At 36.6% G+C, this 23337-nt stretch overlaps 1 protein-coding gene across 5 annotated transcripts in view; it reads left to right on the top strand.

Moving 5' to 3' along the window:
• The window catches only part of NLGN4X (neuroligin 4 X-linked), a 189334-nt gene that overhangs the window by 30993 nt on the left and 135004 nt on the right, over positions 1-23337 (top strand). The window lies entirely within an intron of this gene.

The raw sequence follows: 23337 nt of genomic DNA, 5'->3' as shown, positions 1-23337 counted from the left end.
AAATCTTTTCCTCTCGTTTTATTAGGAAAATATAGGAACATACTTTAATACATAGCGTACACACAGACACACATATATATAGATATATGTGTATATATATACACATATATAAACATTTGTATGATATCAATATGAAATATGTGACAAGGGTTTAGTTTAAAAATCTGTGTGAGAATATATATCCCATTTATAAAAAAATCTTAGAATAAACTAATTACCGTTCCTTCATACTGTGCCTAACGCATTCATTAATGAGAAGGGAAGACATGTACAAATGACCAGAAAAGTATCTCTGACGCGTAGTTCTTCCTTCTCACTTTATATGCTCTATGAACTTTGAAGCAGATGTGACTTTCTGTAATCACTGTGCTAGATGCGGTACAATGATATTTCAATTTCAGTGTTATCATTGGGTCCTAAATTCAAGGAGAAGGAATAGTAATATATGTGATGTGATAATAAAGTTGTGAATAAGAAAAAATTCAAAGTATGACAGGTTAGTTATGAGATCTGAGGGTAACCCTATGTGAAGTGTAAAAATCAGACAAAGAAAATAACAGCTTTGAAAACTCCTGTGATTTTTGCATCATTGAATCATGTTTATTCCATTTTGTAGCAATTTAAATGTAATTGAATGAAAAACATTTTATGAACAGAAGCCTGTTTAATAGTTTAGCATCCATGCTGATCATGATCATAGCTGAACTCTTAATGGTAACTACAGTGAATAGTACACATATGCATGAATACTATGCATAGGATTCAATTACTTACTCTCCTCAGACAAGTCGTGACATTTTTTCGGGAAAAAGGCAAGTAACTGGTACAAGGAATACAAGGATGATATAAAGAATACAAAGCTGTATTCAGAGTTGAAATAACCACTTAATGTCTTTGAAACTAACAATTTGTGGTAGATTTATGTTGTATTGCAGTAGAATTAGCCACAGTCACGTTCCAAGAAGGGAGAGAAAGTCTCGTCTCAAGATCTATCACTGTACACTGACATAAACCACAGAAGCTGGGGAGAGTCTGGAGGGGAAACTGAGGGATGGTGTGATTTAATTTTCACTGTTTTATTGGCATTTTATTTTGTTCTTTTTCACAATGCACAGAGGGAAAGTCAGGGAGAAGGAGAAGAAAGGGAAGCAAGCAAAATTAAAATAGAAAAGTGAGACAGAGCCTACTGATGTCTGGTTTTTAGCTCCCACTGCAAGTTAGTGGACATCAGAAGCCAGCTGTGCCTTTTGAAAATTTCCTTGTTCACATGAAGCAATAATTGGACTATGCATAAAAAAACCAAGGAGAGTAGAAAGTGAAGTTGTAAATTTGCGTCCAATTTATTTCAGCTTCTCTGCTTGATAATTTTCTGAATTATATGTAGCCACAAACATGTATGTTCAAGTGCCAACCCCAAGATTCTCAAAAAATACACAACAGAAATATGGCAATACATGTTAAGGAATTTGTTATTTTGTCTGGAAGAAGGTTATATTCCTATGAGAATTTTTTCAAGAGACAAATTGAAATGGATCTGAAGGCTTTTAGGGAAGTGTAGCATCCAAGCCAAACTTAACTTTGAAGATGCATTTTCAGCAGGCAATAGGGATCCATTTGGATGAACAGAAGAACTCTGAGAATGGTGTGTGTCATTTGTCAGTGTTGGTTCAAAAATATAACTAGATACAGTAGCTCAGGCAGATTGTAACTGTGAGTTTTGGTATATTGTACTCTTATCTTTAAGAGAAATGCAGAAAGAAATTCTCATGCTTTGATCACTTTGACTTTTTTCTTGCTGTGATTCTCATCCAGAACTCCATTTAAAATTCTTCCACATAATCCAATGATCAGAATGATCTTTCTCAAGAAGAGAAAATGACAATTTATGTTTAGAGTATGCAAAAAGTGCTTGTTGGCAGTGAATAGTATAGCAATAAAAATGAAAGCAAACAAATGGCCTATGCTTCGTCCTCAGAATTTGATCTTCCATCACATATATAAGCTAGTTTAAATGGTGGAATTTTGTTCTAAAACCCCGACCTGACAGCTGAGAGTGCAGATGGAGCCCTGTGGTAGTCTGTGGGGTGCTGTGTAGTTTCTTTGATGTAGCCACATACTGTCAGATTCTTGATCATGTTCTCAGACTCTGATCAAGCGTTCTGTCTTGTATCATTTATGATAACAAATGTGAAGGAATAATAAAGCCTTCATATTAGAAGGCAGAAATAAATTGTTCCAACTCTAGTCTTGGGAGGTTTAGGAAATGGATCAGTTCTTAATTCTCTGAGGAAAATCAGGGCACAATATAACTCTCATTCATAGAGCTGTCAGTTCTTCTCAACCTACTTTTCAGCTTTTGGGATTCAGTGCTGTTGATCAGAATTTTTGGTTTGCTTCCTCTTCTCAGGGTTTATGGCTGTAAGTGGAAGTGCGCTCAGCTGAGCAGTCCAACCTCCGGTTAAGCAGGGCCTTCAACTCTTATTTCTAGTTTTCTTTTCAGAATCTCACTGTATTTTACACTCTTAGATGGAATAAAATTATTGCCCACATTTTTTCTCTCTTGGTGAAGTATTAGCATGGACTGAAATCTATGAATTAAGTAGGCTCCTAAGACCTATACTATGATGTAGAGGCTGTGCTGACATTGCCTATGTGTCACTATGTACACTCTTCCCACTAATAGTCTCAGTTTTGAAACAGAAAGAAGGAAAGAACTCAGTTTTAAGTTGTTCCTTTTAGAAAGATAGCAGGTGTGTTTTCCATATTGAAACATAATTGATAAACAGGATCAACTAATGAAGTTATCAGCTGAACATCCCAGAACTAATGTTCTGGTGATGTGTATTAATTGAGGCTGATACTCAACATTTCAGTAGCTTTCCAAATTGGAAACTGCATCCTCTTCAAGATATTTAAATAGTATAAATTGAGTTATTACCTACTGTCTGGGAATTTAACCAGGATTTAACCAGAGTCTGTCTAGATGTGGATGTTCCATCTGCAGGATGTTCCACATCTTTCTATGAAGCTGGTGAGGGGTCTGGAGAATAAGTCTTATGAGGAGCGGCTGAGAGAACTGGGTTTGTTTAGCCTGGAGAAAAGGAGGCTGAGGGGAGACCTTATCGCTGTCTACAACTACCTGAAAGGAGGGTGTAGAGAGGTGGGGGTTGGTGTCTTCTCCCAAGTAACATGAGATAGGACAAGAGGAAATGGCCTCAAGTTGCGCCAGGGGAGGTTTAGACTGGATATTAGGAAAAAATTTTTCACTGAAAGGGTGTTCAAACATTGGAACAGGCTGCCCAAGGAAGTGGTTGAAGCACCATCCCTGGAGGTATTTAAAAGACGGGTAGACATAGTGCTTAGAGATGTGGTTTAGTGATGGTTTTTGTCAAGAGTTAGGTTGATGGTTGGACTAGGTGATCTGAAAGGTCCCTTCCAACCTAGGAAATTCTATGATTCTATGATAAATTTGTATTCAGGAAGACTATTCTGAAATCCTAAATCTGATGTAGTTAACTGTGGCTCATTTGATCTAAATTAAGTTGCATCAGTTGCTTTGCTTCGAAATGGTACTGGTAAATCTAACCTTAGCAAATTCATTGCATCGCTGATATTGTGGTGTGTTTGCCATTAAAAGTAGAGATATTCAGATTCTTTAATGAATATAGAGGATTCCTTACCTCCATTTGAATTCTAAGTAAATGATGTATCCATTCATTTTTTATTGCAATATTTGGTTATGTGTTTCAGTATGACTGACTGAAAGTACTTCAATGTAGGTGAACTCTAATGATCTCCACCAATACGTGGATTTCTGCAGAACCCAAATAAGAAATGTGAATATGAAGTATTTGCAAATATTATTCAAATATAAAATAACAAACACCTAAATATCGCAGTTCGTTAAATTTACTTTCAAGCGGCAACGCAATTGAATAATTTTAACACTTTTACCTAATATCATTAGTTTTACTAAAAGTTTTCGGGAGATTCGGGAGATAGTTTGACAATTTTTTAATGACTTTTTTTTTTTTGTTAAAATGCAATTTCAGTGGTGAAGTCCATTGGAAAATAAAAGTATGAGTCATGATTGCCTTACATATTTAAGAAGTATTCTTATCTAAGTAACAATTGCATAAATACAACTGATTTTGCCGAAAATTAATTTGAACATTACATTGTGTAAAGCACTGTACAACAACAAAGAAGAACTGTTAAAATTGTGAAATTTCATGTTATACAGACTGGACGGCTAATGGGAGTTCACTGAATCATGAGTAAGCAAGTAAGCTGTGCACTTGCAGCCCAAAAAGCCAACCGCATCCTGGGCTGCATCAAAAGAAGCGTAGCCAGCAGGTTGAGGGAGGTGATTCTGCACCCCTACTCTGCTCTGGTGAGACCCCACCTGGAGTACTGTGTCCAGCTCTGGAGTCCTCAGCACAAGAAGGACATGGACTTGTTGGAGTGGGTCCAGTGGAGGGCCATGAAGATGATCAGAGGGCTGGAGCACCTCTCCTATGAGGACAAGCTGAGAGAGTTGGGGTTGTTCAGCCTGGAGAAGAGAAGGCTCCGAGGAGACCTTATAGTGGCCTTCCAGTACCTAAAGGGGGCCTACAGGAAGGATGGGGAGGGACTCTTTATCAGGGAGTGTAGTGATAGGACACAGGGTAACAGCCTCAAACTGAAAGAAGGGAGATTTGAATTAGATGTCAGGAGGAAATTTTTTACTGTGAGGGTGGTGAGGCACTGGAAGAGGTTGCCCAGGGAAGTTGTCAGTGTCCCATCCCTGGAAGTGTTCAAGGCCAGGCTGGATGGCGCTTTGAGCAACCTGGTCTGGTGGGAGGTGTCCCTGCCCATGGCAGGGGGGTTGGAACTAGATGATCTTTAAGGTCCCTTCCAACCCAAACCATTCTGTGATTCTGTGTGATTCTGTGATTCTGTGAAATAGAAAATAATCCACTGTGCTTTGCATAGGCAGCTCATTTATTTGATTAGAGATGATTTTTAAAGTTGAGTCATGTTCAACTCAAAGAAGCAGGGTGCAAATTTTACTACTATCTGCAATGCTTGAACTTGAAAATGTTTTATCGCTGTGACTCATAATTTAAATCTATTGTACGGGACAACAAGTAGCGGTGTTACATCAGTTTCTACAGGGAACTTTGAATTCTTAAAAAAAAAAAGATTTCAGAAAACATCAGTACATCAGTGTTGTTTTTTTTCGAAGAACAGTAAGGCTTTTGAATATAAGGTTTCAGTGTAAATCAATTACATGTAAGCCATTGTCCTCATCCTGTCAAGGTTCAAAACACACTGCATCCTCATTATTAACTAAAAGACCACGATATATTATGTTTGTTTGAATGACTCAGTAGTATGGCAAGGGAAGATGATCTGCATCTTTTACTAAATATCTCTCTACCTTCCCAGTAGCCATTCAGCAATTACTTTCCTCAGTATTTATATAAAAGGAATAGCTCAGTGTAACAGGAAGATTTTGTGTGCTCCTGGAGCCCTATGACTTAATTTGAGCTCTGCACACTGCAGTTTAAGTTGCTTTTAGAAACAACTGACAGAAGATGATCTCTGTGATCATCTAGATCATCTGTTACATATACTGGCTATAATGTAGGCTGTGAAACCAAGGGTTACATTGGTTACTGGTGGAAACCAGTAATGAGTGGTGTCCTTCAAGGGTTCATACTGAAACAGTACTGTTTATTGTCTTCTTCAATGACATGGATGGGGGAATGAGTACACCCTCAGCAAGCCTGTGAATGACACCAAGATAATGGTGTAATTGATTCGCTTCAATGAAGAGATGCCATCCAGGGAGACCTTGACAGGCTTGAGAAGTGGGACCATGAGAACCTCATGAAGTACAACAAGGCTAAGTGCAAGGTCCTGCATCTGTGTTGTGGCAATCCTCGCTATCAGTACAGACTGGAGGATGAATGGATTGAGAGCAGCCTTGCATACAAGGACTTGCCAATACTAGTGGCTGAAAAAATGAATATGTGCCAGTGATGTGCACTTGCAGTCCAGGAAGCCAGTCATATCCTGTGACACATGAAAAGAAGCATTTCCAGCAGGTCGAGGGAGGTAGTTTCCCCTGCCTCTACTCTGCTCTCATGAGACCCCACCTGGATTACTGCATCCAACTCTGGTGTCTCTAGCACAAGAAAGGCATGAACCTTCTTGAGTGGGTCCAGAGGATGGCCACAAAGGTGATCAGAGGGTGGAACAACTCCCCTGTAAAGAAAGGCTGAGAGACTTGAGGTTGTTCACACTAGAGAAGAGAAGGCTTCAGGGAGACCTCACTGTGGCCTTTCCTAAAGGAAGCTCATAAGAATGTGCAGAGACTTTTTACCAGGGCCTACTGACAGGACAAGGGGCAATGGTTTTAAACTGAAAGAGGGTAGGTTTAGATTGGACATAAGGAAGAAGTTTTATACAATGATGGTGGTGAGACAGTGTGTCCTGGTTTCAGCTGGAATAGAAGTAATTTTTCTCCTAGTAGTTGGTATAGTGCTGTGTTTTGGATTTAGTATGAGAATAACGATAACACTCTGATGTTTTACTTGCTAAGTAGCAAGTTGCTAAGTAGTTCTTATACAAAGTCAAGGACTTTTCAGCTTTCCGTGCTCTGCCAGCGAGGAGGTGCACAAGAAGCTGGGAGGGAGCATAACCAGGACAGCTGACCCAAACTTGCCGAAGGGATATTCCATACCATATGACATCATGCTTAGTATATAAACTGGCGGTAGTTGGCCAGGTGATCACTGCTCAGGGATGGGCTGGGCATCGGTCAGCAGGTGTTGAACAATTGTATTGTGTATCACTTGTTTTATGTATTATTATTATTACTATTATTATTATTATTAATCTCTTCCTTTGATGTACTCTTAAAGTGTTTTTAGCTCAACCCACAAGCCCACAGGTTTTACTTTTTTTTCTTTCCATTCTCCTCCCCATCCCACTGGAGGGGAGTGGTGAGCTAGCAGCTGCGTGGTGCTTAGCTGCTGGCTGGAGTTAAACCACAACCACACGGGAACAGGTTGCCCAGAGCAGTTGCGGATGTCCCGTCCCTGGAGGTGTTCAAGGCCAGGCTGGATGGGGCTTTGAGCAACCTGGTCTAGTGGGAGGTGTCCCTGCCCATGGCAGTGGGGTTGGAACTAGATGATCTTTAAGGTCCCTTCCAACACAAACCAGTCTATGATTTTATGATTTGTCTGTATAATAACAAACAGTAATTATCTATGCATGCTTATGAAAAAAGTAAAATATTAAAGTAAATGGCCTAGTACATACATAACTGATTAGTTTTAACACACATATAGCACTACAAGGTAGCACTATAGGCAGCTCAGCATTTTAACTGGAACAGGGATAAAATAGGTGGAAAATCAGTAATGACAGAATCGCAAAGGTGTTTTTTTTATTTCTGAATTTTTAAGAAATTATATAAAGCTGAAACCTCTTGAATAATACTTTCATTGCTATTTTCAGCTAATTTCATGGATGTGTGTGCTAGCCATGGTTCGAGGTTGTTTATCAAACAGGATAAACAAATCATGAGAATTAAGGCTTTTGGTTCTTTGGCAGAGGTTTGGGTTCTTAAAAATGGTCTTCTAGTGCAGTTTTAGGAATAAAACTTCCAGCACCCCTCCAGAGGGTCCTTTAAGTCCTGTGTCATATCTGCTAGCTCTGTGTAGAAGGGCTGCGTACTCTGTCTTATACACCTGTATTTCCATGTTCTGGATATGTATCTAGGTTGCATTAACTAAAATTTCTAAATCCCTAGCTCACAGGTAGACTACTTCATTTTGCGAAAAAAGACAGGTGCCTACTATCTAGAACTGAAAAACGGAAAGTTGCCCCTAGTTTTTGAACTGAGAACAAACGTGTGAGGTGGTGGACATCTGGGCAGGTACAGAAGTGTATTTTTGTGTGTCTAGATAAAATTGTGGTTTCAGTGGGCTTTTCAGGTGCCTAGAATATTTACTGAGATTTTGAGTGTTACATCTAAAAATTTACCTGGAACTTTCTGTGGCTCTGGACCTCAGAGAGCATTACAATGCAAGAGAGAGGGTCTCTGTGAGTTTGTGCACTTCTGAGGTTAACTAGTAAGTCACATGAAGACTATTTGGATACCATTTGGAATATAAATCTTGTGTTCGATACCCAGGATATTTTGGATGTGACCTCAGCCCCATGGAAGTGCATTTCATGGGAAGCAGAGGACTGAAGAGATCTTCTGAGGTTTTCTTAGTCTTCTAGGTGAAGTGAATGCTGACAAAATGAGACAGATTTGTTCCATGCTGCTAGGAATGAATTTGGGAATGTGGGTGTTGCAAAGAAGGCTGGAGGAGAGCAAAATAGTCTGGGTTTTGTTTTTGACAAGTACTGGGTACTTCATTTGATTAAGTATCTTTAAAAAATCCTAGTATTGCATAGCTTGGGGAAACAATGTAGCATAGTTCTTTAATGATGAGAAATACTGAATTATTTCTATTCTGTGCCAAATGAAAGTAATCCACCACAATTACGCTAATCACTGCCCTGAAAACAAAATTGACACAGCTGTTGAGTGACTAGGGAAGATGATGGCGTATTTCTTTCTTTTTCAAAAGAAAAAGATAAAATGCTTTTGCCATCAGGAAGCCTAACTGCTTGTAGAAATATCTTAGAACTGTAAACCACTATTTGATTCTGAAGGTAAATATGTTTGTTTGTGTATGTGAATATAAATTACATTTAGCTTTAATTGCATGCCAATTTAAACCCAGATATCTGGTATTGTACATTTTACAGCAGTATTTTGTTTTGATTTTTTATTGAAATTATGTACAAAACACATATATACCATATTTTTCTATTGAATCTTAAATATGGGAGCCAAAATTATCTAAAATACTCTTTCTACAAGATTCATTATCAAAAAAATACATTTAATTTCATATATACTGCTTTGCATTCCGTTGTTCTTTCCCAAGGAAAAAGCCAAAGAAAGGGAACACAACAGAAGTATGGTAATATTGTTATCCACTGCTTGATATAAAAGTTCAGAATTATTTGTATGTAGTTGAAACTATTCAGGTCAAGTAAAATTCAGATTCCATCTGTTTTCAGGCATTGTAGACTCTACTACTCCTGAACAGGTATGAACTAATACTGTTTGTTTTTTCACCTGGTTGCAGCTGCATCAATAGTGATGGAGATTTGCCCATCTGTGCTCACAGCATGAGCATGGATTTAAAGCTTACACAACTATTCACACAATATTAGCAAAACCAGCTTAAATTTTTATGTTTTAATATGACTTTAGCAAATAACTGACAGAATTTGGTGCTTAGTTATAATCTTAAAGATCTGCAACTTTTTTTTGGTGTAAGAAATTAATAATCAGCAACTAAATGTGTATTAAAATTGTGGTTTTGCTCTCCATGGTGGAAACAAAGCTCTTTTATCTGGAACTAAACCACCCATTTAATTCTAATGTAGTTTGCAGTCAGTGGAGTTAATTGCACTGAAAAATTGTGTTGCTTCTATCATTTGTGCTTTACTTTAAAGGTACATAGGTGATATTTCCTATGCTGTGTCATATCACTGTAACTACTTATGGGTAGACACGTGTCATGTATTTGGTTCGTAAAGATGAAATGCAAATCCTTGAAAATTATCTATGAATAATGAATAATCTTAACTGTTACTGAGTTGCAGTCTACTGTTACCTGATTAATGTTACCAAAATAGGATGTTAGACTAAAATAAGTGTATTTGGACTTCTTGTATATAGACTTTAAGATTAATATCTTTTGCATGTAAAGTTACAGAGCAAGAACCCTTGCAAAGAGCATAACTTTTTCTTAATTATGAAATATTACTAAAGTGTTTCAATAATCTGAATTCCCTTCTTTCATTGTAGATAGTTCTAATTTATTAATATTTTTCAATATAAAATACAGAAAGCTTTGCGTAAAGCTCTAAAAACTATTTTTCCATTTTGCATGCATCCCTCCAAAAAAGATACACATACACATAGAAGGAACTGAAATGTAAATCCAAGAAAACAATAGAAAGAGCTCCCAGATGTAACGCATGAGTAGGCAAATGAAGCACACCTACTTTGTAATGAGTGGTATAACAGAAAATAACTATTACTGTAGCTAATTTCCAATTAAAGTTACCAGTTAATTTTCACTGCATAGAAAAACATTTGCACTGTATTATAGATTCTTAATTCAAGGAACGAAAAAGAGGGTTTTTTAAAAATCAAAAGTTATCTAGTTATCTCCATGTCCAGGTTTGCTTTTCTGAAGGTGATCTGATAGCTATCAAAACTCATGTTATGGCTTTCCTGTCCTTTTACACTGGGATGCTTTTTGCAAGGTGAGTGCATGCACATTGCCAAGATTAGGGCAATTTAATTGGAAGGAAGTTAAGTTATCTGTACATATGAAATTAATGTTATTCTGCTCCGAGTACCTTAGTTCTGTTGATTTTAGAGAATTTAAAAAAAAAAAAAAAACAAAACCCAACAACCAAACCAAAACCCAAATCTCAAATTCAGGACTCGACAGAATTATGAAGATCTGTTAGGAAAATTATTAAAATTGGGAATCTTATAAATACAACAAAACTTATAAAGAAATTTTTCTATTCTGCAATGCATGTTAATTAAAATCATATCACAGCATAAACTGATCACAAATGAACTTTAATTGAGCTGTAATTTAGTTTCCAAAAGGTTTATTTTAAATGCTCTCTTTCCATGTCAATTTGCTTTGAAAATGCAAGCTATCCTTGGGGAAGCTCTTTTTTTTTTTTTTTTCATTGGAATTGTAGTTTATTGGCTTGTTTCAATGACATTTTATTTTAAGAACTGTCTGATACTGAATTATTGTAAGATAACGTAGGTATTCAACAAACCAATTGGAAGGCTATTGTTTGTTAACAACAATATTCATGTGACTATTGTTTCTAGTTACTATAATAACCTAATCGTGAGTAAAACATACTATTTATTGCATGTGAACATATATCTACTTTTAAAGAAAATAGCAGTTTATTTGGACAAAAGTGTTACATAGTGAACTATCTTGGCAGCTTCAGTGTCTTTTAGAGTGTAGACTTTTCAGTTCTTTTAAATATTAGCATAGTATTAGTGCAACAGGGTTCTGAGCTTGTTACCTTTGAAATATTACCATAGTATGTTATGAGTTAATTTTTTTAAAAAGAGTTGAAGAGTTATCAAAACATTTGTGCTTCTTATGATTATGGTGTTCTGGAATGAAACATCAGACTTTTTTTTCCCAAATGATCTGTAGTTAAAAACAAAATGGTGTTCGTTTGATGCAGAGGTTTTTTTTGTGAAAAATTATCTGATAATTTCATTTAAATCCTTAGCTGAACAATTTTTACCTAAGGTTGTTTATGGTTTAGCGTTTAAAATGTAAAGGCAGGAAATCATCGAAATCAGGGGGAAAAAAAAAAGAAGCAAAGAAATAAATCAAAGTTTCTGGTTGTGCAAACCTTTTTGTTTGAAATATGAAGTATGTAACCTATATTGTCAGAATATGACAACAACACTTACAGTTTTTAGTATTATCAGTGCAGATCTGACATCCAGAAATACAACTATCTTGGTGCAAGAATTTAGGGAAGATAATTGTTACAAATATACTGTAATTGTTATAAGATTTCAATATGCCAGGAAATCGGAGCCAGAGAAATAATGAATCAGGACTCCTGGATGGTTATCTCCCATGCATATGGGAAACAATATTAAATTCCAAAAAGAAAGTGGTTAGCAACTTGCCAAGGTGATAGTTATATCATCCTTTTTGGGAACAGACTTCAAGGAGAGTAGCAGCTGTCTAAACAAAACCAAAAAGGATATTTTATTTTCTTGTTCTAGGAATCAGTAAAAATACTGCTGATAAAACGTATGTGCACTTTCCCACCACTTTTAAAAAAAAAATTATATACAGCAGTCAGCAAGACCTTTAGATGATGAATCTGTCTCTCTCATGCCAAATAAGGCATTATGGAAGGAATTATTTTGAAGAATAAAAGTGTAAGTCAGATCAGACGGGAATTACTGACATATCTCCAATATGAGGTAGAATAATCTTCTCCACTGTCAAAGGGATTTAATTGTTTGCCCTGACCTCCATCTGTTCTATTAATTGACTGCATTAGTTTGTCATAGATATTTTTGGTTGGTATTATGTTTTATTAGTGAGATTTCTTAAGATGATATAGTAGAAGCACGCAGGAAGGCATAGCTCCTTACATGTGACAAGGTATACTTTTTTCAATCTTGACCTAAATCTGTTGACCAAGGGCAGGAAAAAATAGATCCTAGTTAACTTCCTAGTTAACTTGGCATCTGCAAATTATCTTGTACTCTATTTTTTCTGCAATATCATCCCATATGGATAAGATAAAAGAAAAAAAGGGTAAAAAAAAGAAAAAGAAAACCAGAAATCCTTTACAAAATAAATGAAATAAATTCCCTTTACAAAATAAAAATTGATTTGACAATGACTGAATTGATAGGCGTGTATCTTTCTCTATATATCTTACATATATGTACAAAAAGACAAAGGGAAGTTAGAAACAAATGACTAGGGAGAAAAAAAGATCCATAGGAAAGAATTATGTTTTATAGAAAAGAACAAGCTAGTGGTGTACAGTCTCTGAGAAATATTTTAGAATTAGACAGGGGACTGAGAAGGTCACGTGCAAAAGAGGAAAAGGATGGAAGACAGTTTTATAAGATGACACATTTTCAAGCAGGAGAGAACAAGAATGAGGCAGGTCTTGGAAAGGTACTGGGGCATGATGTTCTGTCACAAAATCATATGTTTAAAGTTATTTCTCCTCATTATGAAAGGTGCTAGTGGATTTGCTTACCTTCTGCTGTTCTCTTTTTTCAACTATGACAAGAAATTTATACCATGTATGAATCTACACTGCAGTTAGAGTAGTGCTGTATGTATGTGTTAAATGGTAAAAGAAATCTGTGAAAAATCATATGGTCCATTTCTCTATCTGTTTGCAATTTTTAAAGTGCCCATGTAGTTTTGCAGTCTTGCGAAAACAGGTAGAGTGTGCTAAATAATACAGTAATCATAGTGTTGCATGGGTCCTGTTAGAAAGTCATTCATAAATAGTACTCATTGCATCAAAAAAGTCATAGGAAATTTATTTTCTATCAAGTTGAGAGACAGAAGGAAAACAACCATACATTTCTAACATAATACTGTTTTTCCTCAAACCTATCAGCTCTATGTTAGTAAAGAATAATGTTAGGTGAAAATGGATAAACATGTTCACTGAGATATGATTTTGGTTCAAGGAAGACAGCATGCAGCAGAGTTTTCAAAATAACACAGGCTATGGGAATAATAATAATAATAATAAATGCAGGAAAAAAGGAATTTAACTGTAGGCAAGATAATACCTGAACTTTATCCTAAATCCTGTATATTGATTTTTTTACCAGTCATCTGCATTATCTTTAACCAACCATCAGCAGAACTAGTGAAAGAACAGACAAAATTTATTAGAAACTCATAGCAGAATATGTTCTTCCTGATTTTAGCCATGCGAACTTGGTTCACGTATGAAAGTTGGTGTGGTTTAACCCCAGCAAACAACTCGGACCACACAGCTGCTTGCTTACACTCCTCTCAGTGGGATGAGGGAGAGAATCAGAAGAGTAAAAGTGAGAAAAATAGTGGGTTGAGTTAAAGAATGTTTAATAAGTAAAGCAAAAACTGTGCATGCAAGCAAGACTAAACAAGAAATTAATTCACTGCTTCCCATCGGCAGGCAGGTGTTCAGCCATCGCCAGCAAAGCAGGGCTCCATCATGCCTAACGGTTTCTTGGGAAGACAAATGCCATAACTACAAATGTCCCTCCCTTCCTTCTTCTTTCCCCAGCTGTCTATACTGAGCATGACATCATATGGTACAGAGTACCCCTTTGGTCAGTTGGGATCAGCTGTCCCAGCTGTGTCTCCTCCCAGCGTTTTATGTACTCCCAGCCTACTCGCCGGTGGGGCAGTGTGAGGAGCAGAAAAGGCCTTGATTGCTTAGCAACAACCAAAACCACCAGTGCACTATCAACACCGCTCTCATCCCGAATCCAAAACATAGCCCCACAACAACTACTAGCAAGAAAGTTAAATCCATCCCAACTGAAACCATGACAAACTAACAGGAAAATGATGAGTTTCTTAACTTTGTGTATCCATCATGATTACAGAGTTAATTCTGTATATATTGATAAGAGGTGAGAGAAGGAATCATCTTACTGTACTTCAGCTATGGGACAGTTAGCTGTCTAATCTAGACTAATGACTTGAGCTCCTTAAACATAATATTAAGGATGTTTTCATGGTGGTTGGCTTCAACTGATATTTAATATCAAATACCTATATTACAATAGGAAGAATTGCTGCCTGAAGTGTACACTTCTGGTTTAGATAGAATATCTAACTTTTTCGCACAAAGTTAGTGAGACAATCATAAGCTTTAGTGTTGCGTCCAAAGTAGAGGAGGTGCCTTTTCATTATGCTAGGCAAAGATGGAAACTTTCCAATAATGGGAGTGGAAGGATGAGCAGGAGGAGAAATGACAATTTCTACTTTGTTGTTGGCTTTCCTTTTCTACTTGGATACTGGTTCTACACACTGCAAAGCAAATATGATATATTATGTTAGAGTTCTGAAAAGCCTTCGATGCCAGAAAATATAATTAACTAAATGTGAGATGGCTTTGAACTTGTGCATGTAGTAGAATGATAGGGGCTGTCATGCAGATCATTTTGAGAAATTTATTTTATTTTTTTACTTAAGAGAAAAGCATTCACTTAGTAATTCTGAGATTTCTTTTGCAATTGTTAAAAGACCATGAAAGATGATCTGATTTTTATCATTTGGGGAGAGTAGGGTTGGAAATGGAAGAAGTTTTTGACTGAATAGAAAATCACCTGTGAATCACCTTTTGTTTTCCCATCCCAGCCTAGCTTTCTGTTCTTTTCCTCCTGCTCATTTTGGCAACAAATAGATAAAGATGAAAAAATAATGATTAAAAAAACCAGCCCAAAACTAAAGTAACTGATATAGAGACATCTTTTTCAAGCTTGTGTGTGTATGGAATTATTCTTTGTTACTTCTTGCTACTTTGTGTAAAAAATTGTATCTTCTTGCTACTTTGTGTAAAAAAAAAAAAAATAGATTTTGCATTTCCAAAGGAATGGCATTTCAGAAGTCTGTTTCTTAGGTTTCTAGATTTTGTTACTGGATTCTGCTTAATATTTACTCCGTTTTTATTGTTGTTTTACAAATTAATCCCACTTTTGCTGTTGTTCTTATTGTGGTGTACATCCTCTCATATTACAGGTTTGTCAACATATTGGATGTAAAATGACAGCTGTATTTAATTAATTTTCTGTGGGAATATAACCTCTATTTTTTTCCTAATTTTCCATATTTAAGCAAAAAATGTATACTGTATTAAAGCAGGTACAGTCAACTTTGGACTTGAGGCATTTGTCAGTGGGAAGGAAATACATGTCTAGTTCTGCACATAAGGCTATGTTTCTAAGTAAATAAAGTGGTCCAGGCCCTGCTCTCTGTTCCTAAGACCACATAGCATAGCATAGATTGCACGTCTATAGTGAAAGTCTTTCTTACCTAAAAAAAAAATAAAAAAAAAAATTGCCTTATTTGTACAGTCTGTTGAGGAGAACCTCCAGCCTGTCCTGTTCCCTCGTCATGCCTGTACATTGGCTGGAAGGTATGAATACTGTGTCAGGACAGTGCTGGAGCCCGTGCTCTAGTCCTATTTAGTTTACTGCTTCGACCTAAATTCCAGTGCTTACTGCACTGGCCTATAAACAGACTAAGATCTGGATGCATAATGAGACTTCTGTATAGTAATATTCTGCTTAGCTTTTAAGGATCCACAGTATATAATATAAGTCACAACTCTCAGTGCTTATGTCAACTAGAAAGTTACGAATTTCACACTTCATTATGAATTCAGCACAGACAGGACAGTAAGCAGAGTATGTGACGTGGTCTGTCTTCTAGGCAGTGTTTGGTCAGGAAAGATGAAGGCGGTAGGCAGCAGGCCTCATAGTAGTGTTGCCTTGTTATTATCTCCTAAGATCTAGTGAGTGATTCTGGTGATCTCATCCTTCATAACATTTTGTGGAGACTTGTCTTGCTGAGACAAGCTCTCTCTTCTCTTAAATATAGGGGGCTCAAGCCAGCATTTAGCAGGAGAAAGCCCACTCAGTTAGGAGGAGAACAGCACAGGAACAGAAGTTGGAGGGCATTCTTCCCTTCTGTTGGTGAAGTTCTCCACTTTCTAGCAAAGAAAGAAAATTTAAGGCGAAGAGTAAATTGTAAAGAGTTTGATGATGTGATAGCGTAGTAAAGATAATCCACAGTCCCAAATGGTACTTCATGAAATGATTCTCCTACAAACTGCATGAGGCTTGCTTGAAAGTGAGAATACCTGCCCAGGGGAGTTTTAACTTTATGTGGCTGCAAAGTTACAGTTTTCTCATAGTCGGGGGTGAGAATCTCAGAGAAAAAGTGTTTCGGTTTAGGATTGACAATGCTTCACACAGTCCTCATAACCATCCCAGCCTTATTTGAAATCTAATGTTTGTAACTTGAAAGGTGGGAGATGTGGGTTTAGACTTCTTCAGGTTAATGAGGGTAGTCACTCAACTCTCCCATTTCCAGGATGAGTGCATAATTGTGACATTATCATGTGAATGAAGGCAGTATTGCCACCTGATAACTGAACTAGATAATGCAATGAAAATGTCCTGCCTGCGTCTGGTGTGTAATTCAGTTCTGGGAATTTGTATAATAGAGCAGCAACTGGGGTTTTTTTTAGCCATATAATATATTGGGGTGGGGAGACTACATGCCCAGATAATTCAAATTGCTTTTCCCACCCTGTTTTTAGTTATTGTAACATTTGTAATGTTTCCTCTTCTTAGACTGGAATGACAACAGGAAGATATCAAATTCTAATCATTAAATAGCCTCAAGAGATCGAATTGCCTAACAATCAGTCCCTAAGACAGTTTCTCAGTTGGTTCAGACAAGAGTTTCAGTTTCTTCCATCCTTGAGGAGGGCACACACATAGGCTTAATGGTGAAGAGAGAAAGAGAGGAATGAGACCTGTGAGTTTCCCTGTTTAATATTTAGACAAGACCTGATAGAGTCCCTTAAGAATTTTGCTTTTTAGTCAATTGACATTTCTTACTGGAGAGCAGTTAGACCCATTCCATGTTAGAAATGTTTATTTTTATATCTTGCAGTGGTAATAGGTAATGAACTTTGATATTTTGTAGGTTTATTCAAATTATAAAGGTCTATTCTGCAAACCTAAAAAAAAAATGTATAAACAGGTGATCTTTGTATGCGTGTTTTCTTATTTTTATATCCATAAATGATTTTTTAACACCAGGCAGAAGAAATTTTACTCTACAGGAGCTTTCGCCTTACAGAAACTCTGGGCTGAACATCCTCTTTCAGATCATAACCTTTTCCTTTGGAGTAACACATCTGAATTCAAGAAAACAAAGGTGCAGAAAAGAAATAAAGAGAGACCCAGAGTGTGTTACATTTCTTTTACAAGGTCATATCAGAAGTAAAAGCTGGAAATTAGTCAGCAGTTGTGCTAGACTGTACCGGTGCTATTTTTTGTACACTTCCCTAAAATATGTACTTGAAGAACAATATTTTCTTAAGACTTTGCAGCCACAATTAGACAAAGACTATCAAACAAATAAATGTGTCTTGTGATCGTCGTCCACGGTCATATTTTAGGCATTGGGCTCTTTCTGAACAAAACAACTTAGTGTCCTGGCACACTACCTTGCAATTAAACTTAACTGTTGCTTTATTATCTGAGAGTATGTCATGACCCCCCTTGCATTCGAGGTTCTGACATTTGAATGGCTACAGTGTCCATTCAGTTGTAGGATGCTTAAATTCATACCACGAATGGTCAAATTTTGATATGTGTGGAACACACCTGGATTTTTGGGATAATTAGTAATTTAAAGTTTATGTTTGTAAACAGTTTATGCCAATTTTTCCCCTCCTAATATTGACACCTCATATTTATTTGCAGTCTTCAATTTATCTCAAGAAGCAGGAAGTGTCATGAAAATTGTCTAAACACTGAATTTTTTCCATGTTTCTTACATGCAATACCAGTTGAAGTTAGAGTTCGAAAGTCAGTGATAGAAGTGCAACTGTCTTAACTGAGTACTTCCAGTGAGTCTTGGGTCCTTCTAGCCATAATGGTTTTTTATCATTTTAAATACAGGAAAAAAAATAAGGGAAATCATATCTATGATTTTTCAACAACAGCTTTTTATAATTAGATCCAAACACCTGACTTTTTATGGAATGCTTAAGTGTATTTCTTTGTGTTTTTGGTTTTTTTTTTGAAAAGGAGTAATGATCATGTTTTTTCGTTCCCTCTGCTTGCTTTTCAAACTGTTTTCATTATTGAGAGAATTGCAGTTTTTAAAATAATGTAGGGACCACACAGCCTTTTCTTATAATCCCATCTTTCTTTTTCATAGTGTATGAGACTTAGAAATTCAGAATAAGAGTGGTAGCTGCAGGCAAGGAACAACGATATGAAATAAATGTTTGTCCATTTTCTGAAAAGTAAATAGTAATTGTAGTTTCTAACCTGAGGGATTTCCTGATATTGTCCAAGCCTATCTGAGAGACTTGCTGTAGAAATTCATAGGAGGGTGTTATTTGAAAAAAAATAACAAAAAACCAAAAAACAACTGGTTAATTTAATGCTTGTATATAATTTGTATTGTTTTTCAGCCTTTATTTCCATATTGGAAAAAAAAAAAAAAAGTGATCTACCTGTGTCTTCCAGTTATTTCTAAGCATAGATCTAAGACCAGCTTCAAGGTCCACAGTGATGTTTGTATAGTTGGCATTTATTTTCACTTTAAGAAGGGGTACATCATCATTCTTAACTTTGTACCACTGATATTTTATTTTCATTTCTAATCTTTAAATCTTCAAGATCATATTAACTGTGAATTAATAGGAGATACAGTAGATTGTTATATAAAAGAGAAATGATAGTATTCTGAATCCCTAAAAGCCCCTCTGATCTCTATTACCCACTGAATTGTTGTGACTGAACAGCGATGTACTACCACAGGAATCATACTGGCATATAACTTGGTTAATTCATTACTAATGTAGATATTTAGTTCAGATACTCATCAATAGTGAATTTTATAATGCTAAGTTAGGGTTATTGTAAATCTGGGTTTAGTTGGGTTTTTCAGTGGTTTTCTTTGTTTGTTTGTTTAAAAATTAATAATTCATTGTTAAAATCTCTTCTTAGTGGGAAAATGCATACAAACCCTCCAAAAAATAAACATATAGCTTCTATTAGGAAAAATAATTTCTCATAAGACTCTGCTGCATGTTAATTTGAAGTCAGAAATTGCTATAGTTACAGTTCTGAGATTTAAAAATATATATGATTGGCCAATTTCAGTTAATAATCTTCCCATAAACCTTCTAAGTAATCCAGTCCAGAAACTGCACATTAGTTCATGATTGATGTGGCTTTGTGTTGTTCACTATGACTTTGTTTGGCTTTTCGGAATAACTTTATGTTGCATGAGGAAGAATGAAGCTTTGCTCATTTCAATGTATCAAGAAAATAGTCCTAGAAACTAGGGGAAAAAAAAACCCTAAAGAAATTATAACTTCTTTTTTTTAATTATTATTATTTGAAAGATGGTAGACAGAACCAGTATGCATTTACGGGCATTTGGAAGAACTGTTCTTTTGTTATTGAGCAGATACTTTGAATACAGTGACGATTAAGAGGTTGCAGTGCTGAATTTGAGGTAGAGTTACAGAAAACAGCTGTCATTAGTTTTCTGCTAAAATTCCAAATTATATAAATGTATTGCTAAATTTAATACTGTAGGCATATTCACAAATTGCTATGCCTTGGGTAGTTCTCATTTACAGTATCCTCCCACCACATTTGTCTATTATAGAGTTTTATGTATGTTTGAAATAGGATATTTTTAAAATACTTTTATTTAAAAAAAAAAACCAACAATCCTCCCCAAAAAATTCACCACGTACACACGCAAAAAAACCCCGAAACAAATACAAACCACCATAAACCCACTTTATTTCATAACTTTCAAAATTATATCTTTCAAGGGGAGGGAGTGAAAGCAAAGAAGAAAAGCCACAATTCGTGTTCTTGGTAAAGGAAATACTTATGAAATCCCCATATTCTGTGAAATGCATTAAATAATGTACAAGATATCACTATGAGGAGAATCTGAAATTCTACGGATTACATTATTTGTTATTTTTGTTCTGGTGACTAGCCAATGACTCTTAGGGTTCAGCTAATCAAGCCGACTGTATGCTTTCAGAGCGCATGTCTAAAGAGGGGAGTCTGGGTGTTTAACCCTGATTCTGTATTGAGATGCGACCTATGTACATATCAAAAACCGTGCCTCAGGGAATTTGGCAGAAGGGAGGAAGAAAGACTGAAGGTGGTCAGCGACTGAAAGCTGAGGTGCACTGCACCAGTTAGTTTAGATAAAGCCTGAGAAACCCTAGGAAATGTGCGCAGATCTCATTCTCCAGTGCTCATAGAATTTATATTTGTGTTTGGTTTTCTTGTGACTGCCCCTGACCTGGACAAGCACGTCAAAAAAAACTTGAAATCACTTTAGAGTTTGCTTTTCTACCCTGGAGCAAAGAGTCATGTTTCACATTTCCCAAGTAGGTACAGAGCTACTGACATACTTATTGTCTCAAGTTAAAAAAGTGCTAATTGCAGATCCTGGAAACCATCAGGTTAGCCCTGAAGGCCTGATTCATAGGCTACTTAAGCATCTCTAAGTGTGGCTTGGGGCACAGATTTATAATTGAGTACAAGCAGCGTTTCTAGTAGATGCACATCCATGTTAACTTCAATCTGCATTTACTTCAAAGGCCATAAATGTCTTGTTAGCCTCAAATTATGCTCCTCTGCCAATAAAGATGTCGTGTATGAATGTATGTCATTTCGGATCTTCGACTTCTCTTTCCGTGTTGTGTTGCCAGAAGTTGCAATTTTAAACTGAATATTTTGATTTGGATTGATTGGTTTTGATTGTTTGAGTGGGTGATGCATCCAACTAGAAACTTTTTGCAAGCGAGTTTGTACACATTTTTCTAACGCTTGAAGGAGTAAAAAAAAAAGTATGGAAAAATATGACACTCTTAGTGGTAACAAAGACATGATAAGTGCATTTCTTTCTGTAGGCTCAGTATGCAACGGTGTATTAAATAGCTGACTGGATACATATAGATGTGCATCAAACTGGTTTTGGTATAATATCTAAAAACATTCTAAAATGCATACAGTTTTCTATTTAAGATTAATCTCGCATTCTGTGACTGTTTACATCTTCCAGGCTTTTTGATGATGCACACAGCAAAATCAACTAGTTCATGAATGTATAGCTAGCGTGCATTCTTCCTTATCTCTTGATTTTCTTACTGAAAATTCTTCCATGTATCTTTCTCTGTGTATGAATGTGTATATATTTCATGTGTGAAACTAACATTATGAAAATGGTAATTTCTCTAGTAATAAGCCAATAAACTGAGAAATGGTGTATTTTCTGCCTAATATTGTCTTTGCAAAACAATTTTCTTCGTGAGACTTCTGTTTATAGGCTTATCGTATACATAATGTATTGTATACATAATTTATTACTTATGTAAACTTTTTGAAGAGATCTGTTTAATAAGAAATTAGTAAAAGCTTTGATTGCTTCTGTTTCCTTTTAACTGGCTAACAACAATGACTTTTAATAACCATGTTACAATAAATAGTGGTTTTAATCTAACTTATCATTTTAGAATTGCTCTTTTATGATATCTACCTTGCCGATGTTAATGCATTTGCCACTCTCTGCTGTTTATGTTTTCACACTGGTTGGCAAAGGCTGCAGGTCTGTTATAGGTCAGACAGTGGGGCTGAGCGAGCTGGCTATATTCTGTGTGTTAGCCAACGCTTTGTTTCCTTATGGATTTAAGTTCCTTAAAATCTAAATGTTTATATGTGCATGAATCAGAAATGCAAATTCTGTGTATGCTGCTGTTAAGGTACAGGAGAAAATAAAACAAGTTGTATGAGTGTATTTAATACCCACAAAGCTAACTTTTGTTGGGTTTCAGATAAGGAATCAGATAGCAAATTCAGTTCCAGGTCAATAATTAATGTTTCCCTTTTCCTGTCCTTTCACCCTGCTCAAAATAACAGCATATAACCAGATATTTGATCCAAAGACACCCTGTAATTAGTATGGATAAATATTATTTATTAAGTCACATTTTCTACAGTTGTCTATTGTCTCTAGGATATGTATCAGTTGAGGATTTCCACTTTCCTTCATGTTGTCATTTTTCATTCTATCCATGCTCGTAATATGTTCACTCTTGTTTATTTGTCCTTCCCATTTTCTTTTCTTGTTTTGTTTCCTCTTGTTTTCATTTGCTGTTTGCCCAGACAAGTTTTTTTTTCTCTATCTGTTTTTCATCGTCTGGATCACTGTCATTCCTTCCACCTTGTCAATTTTCTCAGTGCTTTATTCCACATTTCTTTTTCTCATAATGTTATTACAAACTTCTGGAGTGTGGATATCAAGGGAACAGGATCTGTTGCTCCTCCCTGGCAACAGACTAAATCCTGCGTTGGGTACGACCGGAAAATCTGCTTTGTGCTGCTTAGTCAGAAAGGTGTACCAAAGTCAGGATGGGAGAAAGCATGAGGGACCACTACCCAAAATCAGTTGCCTGCTGCTGACTTACATTGTTAAAGACAGTAGCAGAAATCAGAAGGGAAGGCAGTGCTTGAGAAGGAATTTCGGATGACCGGTAGCTGGCTGACCACTCTGAGTAGCAGGGAGAAGCCAGTGGGGCTTCCCAAGAGGGAGGATGAGCCAGGAGCTGTGGGCACTGCATTGCTGATGCTGATGGGGCATTCTCCTAAAGCAGCCCATCAAGGCTGGGCTGGGGACAAGGACAGGACCCTGCCATCACCCAACAATTGTCAGGCCAGGCAGGATGAGGAGTCAGGTCCAAGGTCAACCTGGGGACCCAGTCAGTGCAGGATCCAGGCTGGAGATTGGTCTGGGCACGGGGCTTCCTGCGGCATAGCTCAGGCAGGGACTGATGGCCATGGTGGTGCCTTTGGGGACATGACACTTAGAGCTG

Source organism: Chroicocephalus ridibundus, chromosome 1, assembly GCF_963924245.1.
Source record: "Chroicocephalus ridibundus chromosome 1, bChrRid1.1, whole genome shotgun sequence".
In the NCBI taxonomy this organism is placed as follows: domain Eukaryota; kingdom Metazoa; phylum Chordata; class Aves; order Charadriiformes; family Laridae; genus Chroicocephalus; species Chroicocephalus ridibundus.
Note: the sequence above shows the minus strand (reverse complement) of the source record. Positions and strands in the feature narration are given on the sequence as shown.